This window comes from Pezoporus wallicus, unplaced genomic scaffold (genome assembly GCF_028554395.1).
Source record: "Pezoporus wallicus isolate ANWC-B61680 ecotype Strahan unplaced genomic scaffold, APGP_CSIRO_Pwel_v1 contig_8705, whole genome shotgun sequence".
NCBI lineage: Eukaryota > Metazoa > Chordata > Aves > Psittaciformes > Psittacidae > Pezoporus > Pezoporus wallicus.
In genome coordinates, this window is record NW_026638439.1 from 116,037 (window position 1) to 130,645 (window position 14,609).

The 14,609-nt window shown below is 46.6% G+C and overlaps 1 protein-coding gene across 3 annotated transcripts in view; it reads left to right on the forward strand.

Moving 5' to 3' along the window:
• CALN1 (calneuron 1) overlaps nt 1–14,609 on the forward strand; it is a 133,067-nt gene that overhangs the window by 17,672 nt on the left and 100,786 nt on the right. The window contains exon 1 of one of the 3 annotated variants that reach the window (XM_057410690.1): nt 5,915–6,230. The exons of 1 other annotated variant lie outside the window; for it this stretch is intronic. The gene's annotated coding sequence lies outside the window, so the exon portion shown is untranslated. Of the gene's footprint in view, nt 1–5,914; nt 6,231–7,243; nt 7,900–14,609 lie in introns of those variants that run through there. One more of the 3 variants, XM_057410691.1, reaches the window with a different exon arrangement.

Sequence of the window (14,609 nt, forward strand, 5' to 3'; positions counted from 1 at the left end):
CACACATTTATCCTTGTGCCTTGCTCTCGCTGTGCAATAGCCCATTCCCTGAGCCACCTCCTCTCAGTGCTGCTGCTCCCCAGCCAATGAGTTTGGCTCATTAGTGTTTGAGCAAAGGGCTGTAGTACTGGTTTTGCAAGACCTTGGCTTGGTGTCCACCGTGGGTTTGCTCCCCATATGCTTCATTGGTTTGTTCAGTTGGTGCTCGTGATGGCACATCATTCTGGGCTTTGATCAGGAGCCTCACTGGTGGTTTCCTTGTTGCTTGCATGGGGTTTTTGATGCAGCAAAACCCTTGAGTTTAAGGGGTGCTGTGAAATGGCGAAGGTTGGCAGTACGAGGGAGCGTGCAGTATCTTTCTCGAACAGGGGAAGTTCAGCTTAGATATAAGGAAGAAGTTCTTTAGTGTGAGGGTGGTGAGGCCCTACCAGAAGTGGTAAATGCAATATTCAAGGCCAGGTTGCACAAAGCCTTGGGCGGCATGGTCTAGTGCGAGGTGTCCCTGCCGCTGGCAGGGGATTGAAACTGGATGAACTTTAAGGTCCCTTCCAACCCAAACCATTCTATGGTCTTGCATGGTAATATGTGGTGGGGAGATGGTGGCAGCTCCTCTAAGAGGATGCTGAGTCCTGGTTTCATGCAAACATTAAGCTGTGGCCTGGTAATGGGCAGAGCAGAGACCTCTGCACTGAGTTTGTGGCTGTGCTGGTTTGGGCCATACATCCCCAAAAGGAAGAGTTGTGGACAGGATGTAAAACATTAAACATGAGCCACGAACCTCAAACGTACCCTTGAGTCTTGTGACGGTGGGAGACTGCAGAACATAAACGGCGTGTCTTTGACCTGCCTGTGATACCTGAGTGAAGTGGCAGCCAGCGAGCCATGGAGTGTTTCCAACAATCCATTAAGACTGAGGCTTTCAGCAAAATTACAAATGTGTCCTTTGAGCTGGCCAAAGAGCAGTTTCCGTTCCTGGTGTGGGAGCTGGTTCTGTGCACTCTGCAGCCGGCGCAGGGCCATGCTGCGACCAAACCCAGTGTGTGCCACTGCAGAGTGAGTTGGCACCGGGGGACACCATGGGGACAGTGTCCTGTCTGCTTCAGTGTTCATGTGTTGGTAAACCCCAGATATCACCATAGTGTAAAGCAAAGAGTCCATAGGATGTGCCCTGAGAGCTCAGCATCAGGTATATATGCTCCCATGGATGTTTTTGTCTATGGCTTGGGTCCGCCTCTCGTCCTTTGTGTGCAGAGGAGAGGGACATGTCACATCCCTACCTCTCTTGCTCTCAGTCCTGAGCCGGGAGCATGCCTGGGTGATATGGGGCAGCCAGTGCACAGCGGTGCCTGCTTCAAGCTTGCCAGTGGAAGGTGGAGGAATGCACATCTGGAGGCTTGGAGACATTCGGTGCCTGTGTGGTTTTCATTTGGAGGCCTTTCCGTTGTTGATTGACTTAATTAAAACTGGGGAAAAAAAAAAGGCGGGCAGAATTGGACATTTATTTTTTTTCTTTAAGTAAAGCCTGGCCTTGAGGGACTGCTGAGCCAGTTTTCATTTTGAAATTTCCTTTTTAATAATAATTTTATTTTTCAAGTTCCCTTAAAGAATTTTGAGCTGTAAACTGAGAGGAGGTGTTAGATGCTGTAAACCAAACCCCAAGTCTCTTAACTTGCTCAAGAAGCATCTTCTGTTTTGCAAAGTCAAATTTTGGGGTGGTGGGGGGAATCATTTATTTTCTGAAATCCCATTGCCATTTTTGTAATTTAACTGAATTCACTAAGATACCTAAAATAACCCTCATATTTTTTTTGCCCCAGCATGGAGAAATGAGTGTTGGTGCTTGGCTGTGGGATGTTTTCCTCCTTCGAACCTACCTGCTGAAAGCCTGCTCCATGCTATGGAGGCTTTCTAGAGCAAAGCTGAAGATTTGCAGATTTGATGAAGAGGGAGGAAGATGATCAGCAATCCTGGAGCCCCCATTTGTTCTTCATGCCCCATCATGTGTCTGCTTGTGCTTGCAACCATCCTCCTCTTCCCTCCATCAAGTCAGACCTCGGTGCATATGACTGACCCTACTTGCAGCAAAGGGCACAGCCCTTCTTGCCTGATAATCACTGCTCAGATGCTGAGCAAGATATAAAAGTAAGAAAAAGGGAAGAAGCTGTTTACCCATCAGGAAATTTGTCCATTAACACCCCAGACACAAAAATCTCAATGGAGCTTTTTCCCCTCTGAACCAGCTAAAATGTCTCTCACTGATGCAAAGTCTAAAAATAAGCATGTTCTCCACAAACAGCTTAAAGATGTTGAAAATGAAAAGCAACAAAGGATGTAGAATGTCTGAGTCACTAAATTACAGGGCTATCTTTCTAAGAGCAAAACAAAACAACACCCCCTGCTCCTGCTCCCCAGCCCTCCCTGCTGAAATTCATTGTGAGGTTTCTGGGTTAAGTTTGGGGCTGTTTGCCCTGCGGTGCCTGTGCAGAGAGTCGGCTTATTTTTGTGGGCTAGTGAAGGGCTTGAAACCTTATCCGTTTTTATTACAGAGTGTGCCAGAGCTGCTCTGTATAAATAAAAGGAATGAAGCCAGTCTGCTCAGCAGCATGAACAGGAGGTGCTTTTCTCTCCCACATGGGCATTTCTGTTGATATTTTTTTTGGGGGGGGGGACATATCCCCCCTTGCATGAGCTTTCTGGCTATCAAGTAGGGAAGAGTGTAAGTACACATCCATCTCCACAACACGTTCTGGCCCTGGTTAAGCCACAAGTATTTGGGCTCTTGGATGGGAGCAAGCAGGTTTTTGTGGGTGTAATCACATTTGTCTATAGCTTTAGTTTGTTTGAGATAATGTGATTAAAAGGAGTTCTTGGGTTGGTTGGGTTTGTTTGTTTTTGTTTGTTTTTTTTAACTCCTTGAAGGTCTCCTTTCATGATGAGCTCCACTAGAGTGAACTCTGTTGCAAAACTGAATCATTTTTAGCATTTGCAGATGAGCTGGAATCAAAATCTTGGTGTTTGAGGCAGCAGGAAAGGAGATGGACTGGTGCCAAACCTATGCCTACATCTGATGTTTGCAGCCAGCCCCAATCTCTCTAATAGGCTGAAATGAAACCTTGGATTCAAGCAGATGGTAGGGCTGGAGATGCAAATCTGCCAGTGCTGTTGCATCCCGGACCTGCTTTCAGGATGTGCAATGCCCACACTGGGGTTTGAAAGAGGTGGAGGCTGCCCCTTTCTACCCATCATCATCACCTTTATCCATTTCTTCCTTGCTGTGGCAGGGAAAGGAAGAGCAGCAGCACCAGGCCAGGCTGCAGTACCTGCCTGGCTCACTCATTTCCCAAATAACCCATCGATTGATTACTCAGTTGCCTGCATTGGCAGGTATACTAAAGCCTGTGCACAGTGATCATAAATTCTGGAGCAGAGCTTGCTCAGCAGTGATTTAATCTGGATCTTTAGTTCCGAAATGCGCTAATTAAACTTCAGGATAAAGCATCCAGTGCAAAAGCAAGATGAATAAAAAGTAAAAATAAAAGTTTCTCCTGGAATAATTAACCATCATTAAAACATGAAAATCCAGGCTAGGGAGCAATTGTACGCCTTCCACAAAGTGTTTCATCAGAAATAATGGAAGGAAATTAAGCAGTATAAAAAAGTGGGCTGAAAGTTGAAAAACTTATCCTACTCATGAGACCTATTAGACTGTGAAGTGTTACTGAACCCTCCCCCTGGAGTGGGTGAATGTGTATTTGTCAGGACATTTAAAATTGGACTGGTTAGAAACCCCCTCCCTGACACTGTGTGAGATAATTGCAGACCCTCCTCTCTTCTGTGGCCTTACAGATCCATCTGAGTTTTAATTACAGTGGGTCACCCCTAACCAAGCAAAACTGTAATTTCAATAGAAGACTTCTTTATGTCTAAGTTTGACCCTACAGGCCTTACATCTAGATATTATGAGGGATATTTTTAAGACACTAGCCTCTTCTAAATCACACACTGGGTCACCCTGCCTCCCCTTGGATGATGTGTTTATTGCTGCTATATTTACCATGTGCTCACCTGATGCTTTGGCCACTGCTTTCCTTAGTCTCAAAAAAAGGCACCTGAAATGAAACTGGGACCCACACATCTGTGGGTTTGCTGAGCATCTTCCTGTGAGCTGGGTGGTACCCACATGTAATCAGGGTGACTGGTTTACAACAGCTTGGTAGCCTATTACATCAAGCAATAAACCACTTGTTATCAGAGTGACAGCTCAGTGCTGACAGTGACAACTAGCGCTGGTCCCCAACAGGCAGCCAGGCAGGTCTCTGACAACAACCTGCCTGCCTGGCATAATTTCTCAGTGCATTACTTTGTCACCTTAGTATTATATTCTCTCTCACCATATCATTTTCAGGAGCCTGATGCGGCAGTCTGTGTGCTGATTACTGAGGTGGTCTCACAGAAAGCACACCCTCCATCACCACCCCCTGGCCACCCCACCAGGGACATCTTATAACAGGGTTTACCGTGATCAGCTCTGTATTTTAACAATGAACAAGAGGAAAGGGCCACTGGCTGGTCTTATTTATGCAGACGCAAGCTTGGAGATATTCTGGATGTATTTAGGAATTAATAAGAAATGAGAATCACAGGCTGGTTTGTGTTGAAGGGACCTTAAAGCTCCTTCAGTTCCAATGCCTATGAGGCTGAAAGGAAGGAAAGGGGAAGGATTTTATGTCAGAAAAGGACAACACAGGCAGGATGTGAATTAAACACCTTTGAGCCATAAAATCAATGCTTACTCTGAAGGCTTTGTTCAGTCCTTACATGATTGTGGGAGTGTTGCTGTAGATGCTGGGTGGCTATCCAGGCTGTCTTCCAGATTCAACCAAGGCAATTTTAGTTGAGTGCTTGGTTCCCATTAGAGACTCTTCTATAGTCAACTGTTTTCACTGTGAGAACATCCCTTATGTATTTAGCCTAAGCTGCCTTTATCCAAATTTCACCCCACTGTAAGCACCCAGTCCAGCTTCCCTCAGGTATGGCTGTTTCAGTGGATTTGCCCATGCTGGGCAGTGCTTCTGGTGCCTTCAGAGAGGGAACTGGAAATGCAAGCCAGCTCCACCAAGCTCTGGTGATGACTGTGATCAGGAAAGGTATCTCCCAAGTGCTCTGTGGCGGTAGTTTTAGTGCAGCTGAGAATAGCCTAAGAAGATGGTCAGCAAGCCGGGAGGAGTGCACTCCTTCAAGTACTTGCTCTTTGACTATGGAGAAGTCAGGACTCCCCTAGAGCTGCCAGCATCTGTGATTTGGAGCTCCTTGACCTGCTCCTCTGGCCTCCTCAGTATCAAAGAGCAAGTCAGGCATGCTGGCTGAACTGGGACACCAGGTTCAGAGACGCACACCTCTGTGTGCACAGGAGAGATGTGCAGCCATGGTTTCTTCATTTCTAAAAAACTCCAGAAAAAAAACAGCTTAAACACACGTGCTTAAAAGAGACCTGGAGAGCGTTTAGGCAGCCAGCTTTCTAAGGGGCTCAGCCCCAGATGGGTGATTCTGTGAACATGGACTATTTGTGGTTGGTGGAGTAATTGGGGTTGTAGACTAAGAGGGTCGCTGGAGTAATAGGGATTGTGGAGTAGCGGGTTGTGGAATAATAATGGTTGTGGTCTTTTCCTGACAGCTCTGGGAGGGAGGAAAGGTGGGATGTGGTGGAGGACCGGAGGGAGGGATGGATGGATGGACGGGGCAGCTGGTCCCTCTCCCTTGCACTCCGCTTCCCTCGTGGGTTTCGTGGAGGGGTGGAAATGAACGAAGCACGGAGGTGCCGGCCAGGAAGGGGTTAGCGGGGGCCTGCCGCAAGGTGGGCCGCGGCGGAGGGGGGTGTTCCCCGGGCGGGCGTTGCGCCGCCGCCCTGGCCGGGGCTGCCGGGGGGGAGCGCGGGGCGGCGCGGAGGGGCTCGGCGGGGCCATGGGGGGGCTGAGCCGCAGCGCGCCGCCCCGCGCTCGGCATTAGCCTTCGGCACTACCTATTTCCATCCCATTTTTAATTGAATTGTATTGTATTTATTTCATTTAATCCCCCCCCCACCCCCCTCTCGAATCTCTCTTTCTCTGCCTCCTTCCTCCATCCTCCTCTGAATAACTCGGTCAGGAGCGATCTAGAGGAAGGGGGGTGGGGGGTTGGGGGGGGAAGAGGAGCCGAGCAAACCTGTGGCGGAGGAGCCGGCTGGTGGAGAGGTGAGTGGAGGAGGCGGGGAGAACCCACAGCGAAGCATGGGGAGCATCAGCTGCTCCACGCGGTCCCCGGGTGGGGGGCAACCCGTGCTCTACGGGTGACAGACCTGTTGGCCACAGCGTGGGCTCCCCTAGCCCCACCGTCTGGCTCAGACGGGGCGGTCCCCAGCGGGGTGCAGCGCGGTTAGGGGATGGCGTTTGGGGTGGGGGGGGGGTGTCTGCGGGTGTTGGTGCGCTTCCCCTCCAGCCATCCCTTGGTACCCCATCCCTCCGTGTGTATGGTTTGTTCATGGGTGGTTTTCTCCCCCCCAACCCCCCCCCCCCCCCCTTCCCTTTTGGTGTTTGGTCCCCATGCATGTTTGTGAAAAGGGGAAGGCAAGTTGCCATGGAGCAGTGTAACATCACTTTTTATTGCCAAAAAAAACCTCTTTTTCTTCATTTCTGGGCCTCTTGCCTTGTCCATACCGTGGGTGATGTAATGAGTGCTCGGTATCTATGCAGTGTCCTGCTCTTGTGGAGTTAGATAAGAGTGAAGATCCCAGGGCAGAGAGAGCATCCACCATCTGTTTGAATAAATGGGTCTTAATGAATCTGTCAAAATCGTACCCGACAGATGAATTTGGCCCCAAACACCTCCTGATGCCGCTGTCGGCAACCAAAAGGTTCCCAAAGAAAGCCCTGCCTGTCATCCAGATGCCTGCTAATAGCTTTAATGTATTCAGCCCAACCTCGTTTTATTTCCGATATCATTTCAATCACCAGATTTAATACATGATTTGCAGTGATTGCCTCCTGATTTCCCCACTTGAGCAGCAAAAAGGAATGCATTAAGGAAAGCTGAGCTGCCATGCTTTGCTGGTGTCCTGAGTGTGAGCTGCTTCTCCTGTTACTCACCAGCAGCTCAGACCTTTTCCACCCACCAAGTTTGACTGTTTTCCATGTAGCAGCTGCATCCCCCTTAGTCTACGCTGCACTGTGTCGCGCTGTTCTTGCAAGCTTGTCACGCTGTGCTTGCAAGCTTGTTCTCGGCTCTCGGTGGCTTTTGGAGTGTGCTGAAAGTCATCAGGATACAGACGGGCTCCGTCGGGAAATGATAGCAGGACGAGATCAGCTGAGGGAGCTGCTTGCTGAGGTCTGCCCGGGCTGTGGTTGCCTGTAACTCCACTGGAGGAGAGGTGCGCGATCCTGTCTCACTCAATGTGCTTGCTGGACTACAAGAGGATCTCCTCATTGCCTGGGAAATCAGATTTCCCCATTGTTCAGCTGTAAAATAGCTGCACAAGGCCGTGATTGGCAAAGGACTGGATCACCCAGGTGGCTTACATCACGTAGGCAGCTGCCACCGAAATGACACTCTTGATTGAAGGCCAAAAGAACCATATACGTAACTGCCTGTGATTAAGCTCCATATGATGCCTCAGAGCAAGTAAAAAACCCCTCCTTCATCTCATCTTGTTTGTAGCGAGACAACCATTGCAGGGATATCATTTGGGTCATGTTGTGGCTTTTGGGGGATTTTTTGTTTTGTTTTGTGTTTGGTTTTTGGCTTTTCTTTGCTTCTGGCTGTAAACTTCCATGATCTGCACCAATCCGCTGTTGCACCCTTGCGTGATGCCCCATGAGAGCCTGGTGCTGTAGGTGTGCTGGTAGCTGGGAACACAAATTTTACCAGGTAAGAGCTCCCAATGCCATTTTCTTAAACAAGGAATATTCCAGCTGGCTTCTTTTGTAGAGGGAAAGGGTCTTCGCATGCGTCCTTTCCCACTGGCATGAATGTTTGTTTCTGGGAAGGGTTTGATAGGGGAAGCTTGATCTTTTCAGTTTTTGGAGTCTTTGTGGATGCTTAACTCTTTCCCCAGAGTCTGCACTGTACCTGTAGATAAATCCCCTCTGCACTGTACCCATAGATAAATGCTTTGCCTTGGCTCTGGAGAGGCAGTTTGTGTATCACCAATCAGAATCCCAGTTGGCCAGTGAGGGATGGGGAAGGTGGTGGAGGGCTTGTAGTATTACATGTAGGAGGGCTTGTCCTGCAGGAGCTGGCTTCTGGTGCTGTGCTCTTCGGTGATGTGTAGACCTTGCCTGGTTCTCACAACACCTTCCTTTAACTTTTCCATGGGGAAGGATCAGGCCCTGGCCTGATCCGACACACTAATGGAGTTCATCAGCGAACAAATCCACTGTGCAAGCATCTCCCTGCTAGTGAATCCCAGGGAGAAACCTAGCTTGCAGAGAGAAAGAATAACATTTAATGTGAAATAGTTTGCCCAGGTGCTAATTTAACCAAAATCCCCATCCTTTCCTGTCTCAGCTGTGCAGGGAGCAGGGCCGTACCTACTCTCTCTGTACTCACACTCTCCCTGACTTCATTATCATGCAGTTTTTATCCAGTTATAATGTGCTTGAGGATTATGCTGATGCAGTGTGTTCCTATAATATCATAATATATGGGTATGTATAAATATAGATGGATATATAAACAACGTTTTTGTAGCCAGTTGTTCAGGCTTCCCTTCAACAGACTAAATCCCAGTCCAGGCTTGGTACTTGTAAATGGCTGGTCCCATGCATCTCCCACAGCCTCCAGAAAACCTTCCCCTGTAAGTTACAATGCAATGCAAGTCCTCTCATTTCATTTCATTTCTCTTGAAATGGCCTAATTTCTAAGCAAAAATCATTCCTTGACCAGTAGCAAGGTGGTAGTGCTCTGCATGTCTTGTCTTCCAGAGTTGCTGTAAACTGAACAAAATACCCATTGAGAAGCTACTTATATTAGCAATACTAACAAACATAATTTTGGTCGATTTGTGCACATATAGCTTTATTGATTCAGCATGAAATATTCCAGGCAACCTATTAAGCAATGTAAAATGAAACAGGCAGAGCCTTTTCACAATATGCTGGGAATACTGAATGGATCTGGGAGCATTTATTTTAACCAGGTGGCTTGCTAAGGTAAAGTCAAATGATTTTTGAGTCCTGTAACCAATACCAAGTCAGTTTTATACACTACACAGCTAAGATATATTAGTTAGCTCAGCCGTTAACTGGGGAACTGATAGGCATGGAGAAGCTTTGCAAGACTGAGTAGCCTTTAACTGTATTTTTAACCTATGAGTGTTAAAAGTGTAAGCAAGAAACTAAAGTAAATACTGGGTATTATGCAATAGTACTTGGGCTATCATGAGAAAAGGGCAATAGAAACAAACTGCTTTATAGGTCTGCTTCTAATTAAACACAGTCTACTTTGATAAAAGCATGAAAATATTTCTCAGAATAAAGACATTAAGCAAGTGGTAATTAAAGCCACAGTGTGGATTTAGTCTGTTGAACCTAAGTCCATGGGCAGTACACAAAATGTATAGAAATTCAGTGGGTGGTTATAAAGATGCCCTCTTATTCCTTGAACTTAATGTCTGCTTATGGAGGCTTACTGGGCATAATTGTATATACATTTTTACAGTATGATAAAAGAAAACCTTAAACATCTGCACTGTATGCTGTCATTAGGTCCGTTCACAGATGAAGCCTTCAGGCAGCATATACCTCCCTTTTTCATGCATTATCGAGCCATTTAACCTGGATGGAGGTCTTGGATCCACACTGTTTGTTGCCTGTGGCCATACCCTGCTGTGTGGCATCTCAGCCAACCTCCTGGGGTGTAGGCATTGCAAAGTGGGGTGTCGAGGCATGGGTGCTGCTGTGTTTGTGTCTGAACCACCAGCACTGCACTGGTACCTAGCAGCACTGGGAAGACGTTGCTGGAGGTGCTGTTCTGGGGCTAAGATGTCCATTTCCCTCACCCTTCTGTATTTCCTTCATTATCCTGTGTGTTTATTGAAGTTCTTCCCTGTGGTGCCTGCAGGAGGGTTTTGGCTATTTGTAAATGTAGCAAGGGTCAAAATGTGGCTGCTTTGCCTGCAGTCACTCTGTGTCCTGGGGGATCCCAAATGCCTGGGATGGCACAGGTGACATTGTGGTGGGCATGTGTGCTTGCAGAGAGCTGCTGTGTGCAAATAGTTTCCTCAGGATCTTTTTATCCTTGATGCTGGCACGTTAAACTGTAACGTGAGCAACCCGAGAAGCTGGAAGCTTGTTCAGTTGAGGGAACAGCATCCACTGATACTCTGCACAAATTCCAGTTTGGCTTTATTCCTTCCTAACCTAAATCCTCATTGCGTCTTATACATGTTCCTGCCAGGGGCTTGATTCTGCAAAGAGGTCAGTAAGGCAGAGCCTCGCTGAAGTTAATGAGTTGCAGTGAGCTTGTTGCCTGCACCAGGACTGATCCACTTCAATGAGGTTTTCTTCATTCTCCTCTGTTTGCAGGACCATAGCTGTTTGCATAGATACGACCATCAGTTTGAAGGGTTACCCAATCCTGCAAAGCCTTAGGCAAACAGCTAAGCAAATAGCCCATTGGCTTGGATGAGCACTGCTGGTGCTTGCAACCTGTCCCAGTGAAGGTAACTGGAATTTTGCCATTGTCTCCCATGATTGCTGTGCCGCCCCCAAGGGAAGTGTGCCCCATAGGCGTGTGTTTGAAGACCCAGACAAGTTTGTGCCAGTAATTGTCAAGCTTTTCAAAGGGTTTGAGGACATTTCCAGAGGCTACCAAAGATGTCACAGTAATGTGTTTTTTGAGATATATTTATGTTTTCATCCTTGATCTTAAGTACTCTGCTCTGACCCCTTTTAAAAGCTGCACTTTAAGAAAAATGTCCTCTCTACCCTTTTTTCCTGCAAATTGTTGACCTCTGCCGGGGCAGTGATTTCCCCATGGAAAGCTGTCACATATCAACTGTAATGCAAATGAGATTCCAAATAGTTGATCATCCCTGCCAGGTATTAAAGTTGGGAGTAGTCAGCCCAAGAGCAAATCCCAGGAAAAACAAGAAAATGAAGTCGCCATAACTGTTTTCAATTATTCAGTCTCGCTGCTTCTCCTTATGTTTCAAGAAGAAACATGCAAATCTCTCTGGGTCTAACTTGTTTACAGAGTGCTCGTGGGTTTAAAATACAGCCAGCATCAGATTTCTGTTGTACATTCCCTTCAAATAAATACTGAAATAAAAATAAGGATGCTGTAATTTGTGCCACCCCAAGAGCTAAATACTGAGCTCCAGCAGGAAATGATCGTTTTGGTTTCTTGGAACAGCTTTACTATAATCTTCCAAAGACCAGTAGCTCACAAAGGAAGAAGTGCAGGCTTTCTCGAGGCAGCTCAGCTCTCTCTGATAGTACTTGGTTTATTGTGAATTAAGGTCTTGGATGATGAGGTGCTCTAGCATGTGCTCAGATCCTGCTGAGCCTAGGGTGTGCTTCAGAGCTTTGCAGCATTGGAGCTCCAGGGCTTACCTTTTGAAGAAGTTCCATTTCTGCTGACTTCTGTGCATGCATAGATGTCATTGCAGGTTTGGGATCTACCTATATAGCTCCTATAAGCATCAATATAGGGTAGTGGTTGGTGTTAAACAGCTGCTCTGCTTGGGCAATGCACTATTTCATGGATGCCCTGGCCACCTTTGGCAGTAGTGTTACAAGTCCTGTGCATCCTGCAGCTGATGCTTCCAGTTATCTGCATGAAGTGGTGCCATGAACACAACAGTCTCTGAACCCTTTCTCACCATAGCCCATTCCTGGCTTAATAGCAGTTAACAATAACCAGCCTGGTGGTTCTGGAAACTTCCTGTTGGGGCAGGTCTTCATTTGGGTCAGTTGACCCTCTCCAGGCAAGTAAACTGGGATGCTGTTTTTAGATTTGGATCCTCTTTTAAAGCTGGGCCACAGTTTTTTTTATGAAGACACTTTCTCAAGGAAACTAGTAGCCCTGAATGTTGGCAGTGGGAAAATGCTTGTAGTGTGTCTTGGTTTGAATCTTGCACTGTGATCCACCTTTATTTATATGATTATTCCAGTGTTTGGGTTACCCTCACCTCTTTAATTTCCTTCTTGCTCATTTATGTGTGTTGATGGCTTCAGTCCTCATAGCTCCTGGGAACTTTCTGTAGGAACCCTCAGCTATTGCTTTTAAAAAATAACCCTCACCAGATGTCCAAAAGCCTCCTTTAAAGAAGAGGCCTGGCATAAGTCATATTTACTGGGAGTAATTAACTGTCCTGTTAAAAATCTTAAATGTTTTAGCATTTCATTAATAATACATAATCAACCAACAGGCTATTTGCAGTGTGTTACTTTGCTGTAAAAAAATTGTCATTATTGATACATTTCATGTTTATAATTACTCATTTGTGACGCACTTGGTCTGTTATGAATAATCCATTGTATATTGTTTTCTTAAATAGGATGCTTGCTCAGTGTGCTGGGGGTGCCAGGAATCTCTGTTAATAATGTCTTCATGTCTGATTTATGCCTGTGAATTGAAGGCAACTGGACATGATTAGATGAACAGAAGCATGCTCAGAAAACTGTCCTCAAGACACTCTCAATAAGCAAGCCCTCAACAGTTGTGAGTGGAGGAGGAAATGGTTGAACAGAGCAGGGAAATGTGTTGAAAACGCATTATAGGGACACAGGGGACACTTCCTCACTGTTTTGACATTCTCTTCATCTCAGCTAACGTGCCTGTGGTACTTTTTTCTTACTGCCAACAAGGACCTTGTTACTCTATGCTCTATCAGTTAGATCTCTATTATCTTCTTGTGTTCATCTACTTGGAAAAAAATGAGCTGGGTGTTCCAGAAAAAAATCTGATGGCTTTGTTGGTGTAATTGTCTGAGCAGATGCGGGTGATGGTACAAAGCCTTTCTGGCACCACTGACTTGCCATGTGTGCTCAGCTAAAAGTGCTTCATGTTGACTTTGTCCTCACCTCCACCTCCTGAGTGATGGGGAAGCTGATTGCATGGGTGAGGGCAGGAGAAGTCCCTGCTGCATGCTGGCAAGGTATCCCTGGGGTAGGCACAGGGTGGTCATTTCTCCCCTTGGCAGTATTAACTGGGCAGTTTTGGAAAGGGAAAAATGAACTGAAGGTGAGGTGGAAGGTGCCTGGGACAGTGTTAAGGAGCTGGCAGGTCTACCAGCTGCAGGTGGCATCATCTCGGCATTGATGCTGCTCAGCCCCTTGGGGTGCCTTCACAGACTCCTGGATTTTAGGGCCCTGGAGGAGTGTCGGAGCATCTAATCTGGAGACCAATATATCACAAGCCATTAGATTTCCCCCTGTTGACTCCAATACCAAGCTTGGTAGCTTGCACTCGCTAAAGCGTGTCTTCCAGTAAGGCATCTGGTCTTGTCAGGGAGACAGCAAGGTAGTTTTTTCCAATGGTTAATCACCTTTGCCATTAGAAATTCTTGCTTAATTTCTAATTTGTATGTTTATAGCCTTCAGCTTCCAGCCACAGAAGCCCTTTGCCTGGAGACTTTAGAGCTTTTTAGTAGCCTGCATTGTTTTTCTCTCATAAACTTTTGCCATGCCATCAGTCTTTTCTTTGAAGCCCCTGGATGATGCACGGTATGGGTCCTGTTGTCTTATAGAAGAGCTGAACCCATAGGAGGGAACAGTAGGCTGGTGCATGCATGCTGCAGGTTCCCAAGGGATAAAAGCTCCATTTCCAAACTGATCTTTTCATCTTTCCAGATGAATTATTGAAGGGGGAAGAGAGGGAAATTCAGAGATTTTTGTTTTGTTGCTGACTTTTCTGTTAGCTTTTAATATCAGCTCAGAAGCTTTCAAACCAACTGTGGTTCAGGTGAAGATGGGGAAGTTTTACTAACCCTGGCTAAACTTAACCCCTTGGGCAGCAGAGGCTGGGGGCAGCAGTAGCAGAAAGTGGCTCAGTGGCAGAAAGTGGGAGAGGGCAGCAAAAAAGCTAAGGATTGCTGGCTGTGGAAGAGAAGATGAGTTTGGGGGCTAAGAGGAGCTTGGGTGAATGGATGAAATGCTGGTGAGCCTTTATGAATGACTGGTCTTTAGTTATGCAGGTTTAAGCCCATTTGGGAATGGAAAGGGGTCTTTATCCCTTTAGAGTGTGATGCCCTTGCCCTGGAGATACAGAGCTATCAAGTCCTTGCAGTCGTCTCCTCCAGGCAGTTTAAGCCGAGGATCAGCTTGGGCCATAGTTAAAAAATAACAAACAGAAACTATGGTTTTAAATTGTCCTACTGTGCTCTCACATGTTCAGCTTTCAGAGAAAAACGTGTATATTTTGTACTTGACCTGGCATCCGCAGCTCTTCCTTTCTGCCACGCAGAATTCAAAGGCAGCCATGAAGCATCAGTTGTTTAGCGACGTGATGTCTTTTCAAGTGACCTTCCTCTTTTTAATTTCAAGTTTTCTGGAGAAGGTGGGGAAAAAAGAAAGCACAAACCCATCTGAAGCTCCTATTGCTTTGTAGTCCTCGAACCAGGAAGTCTGTCTCTC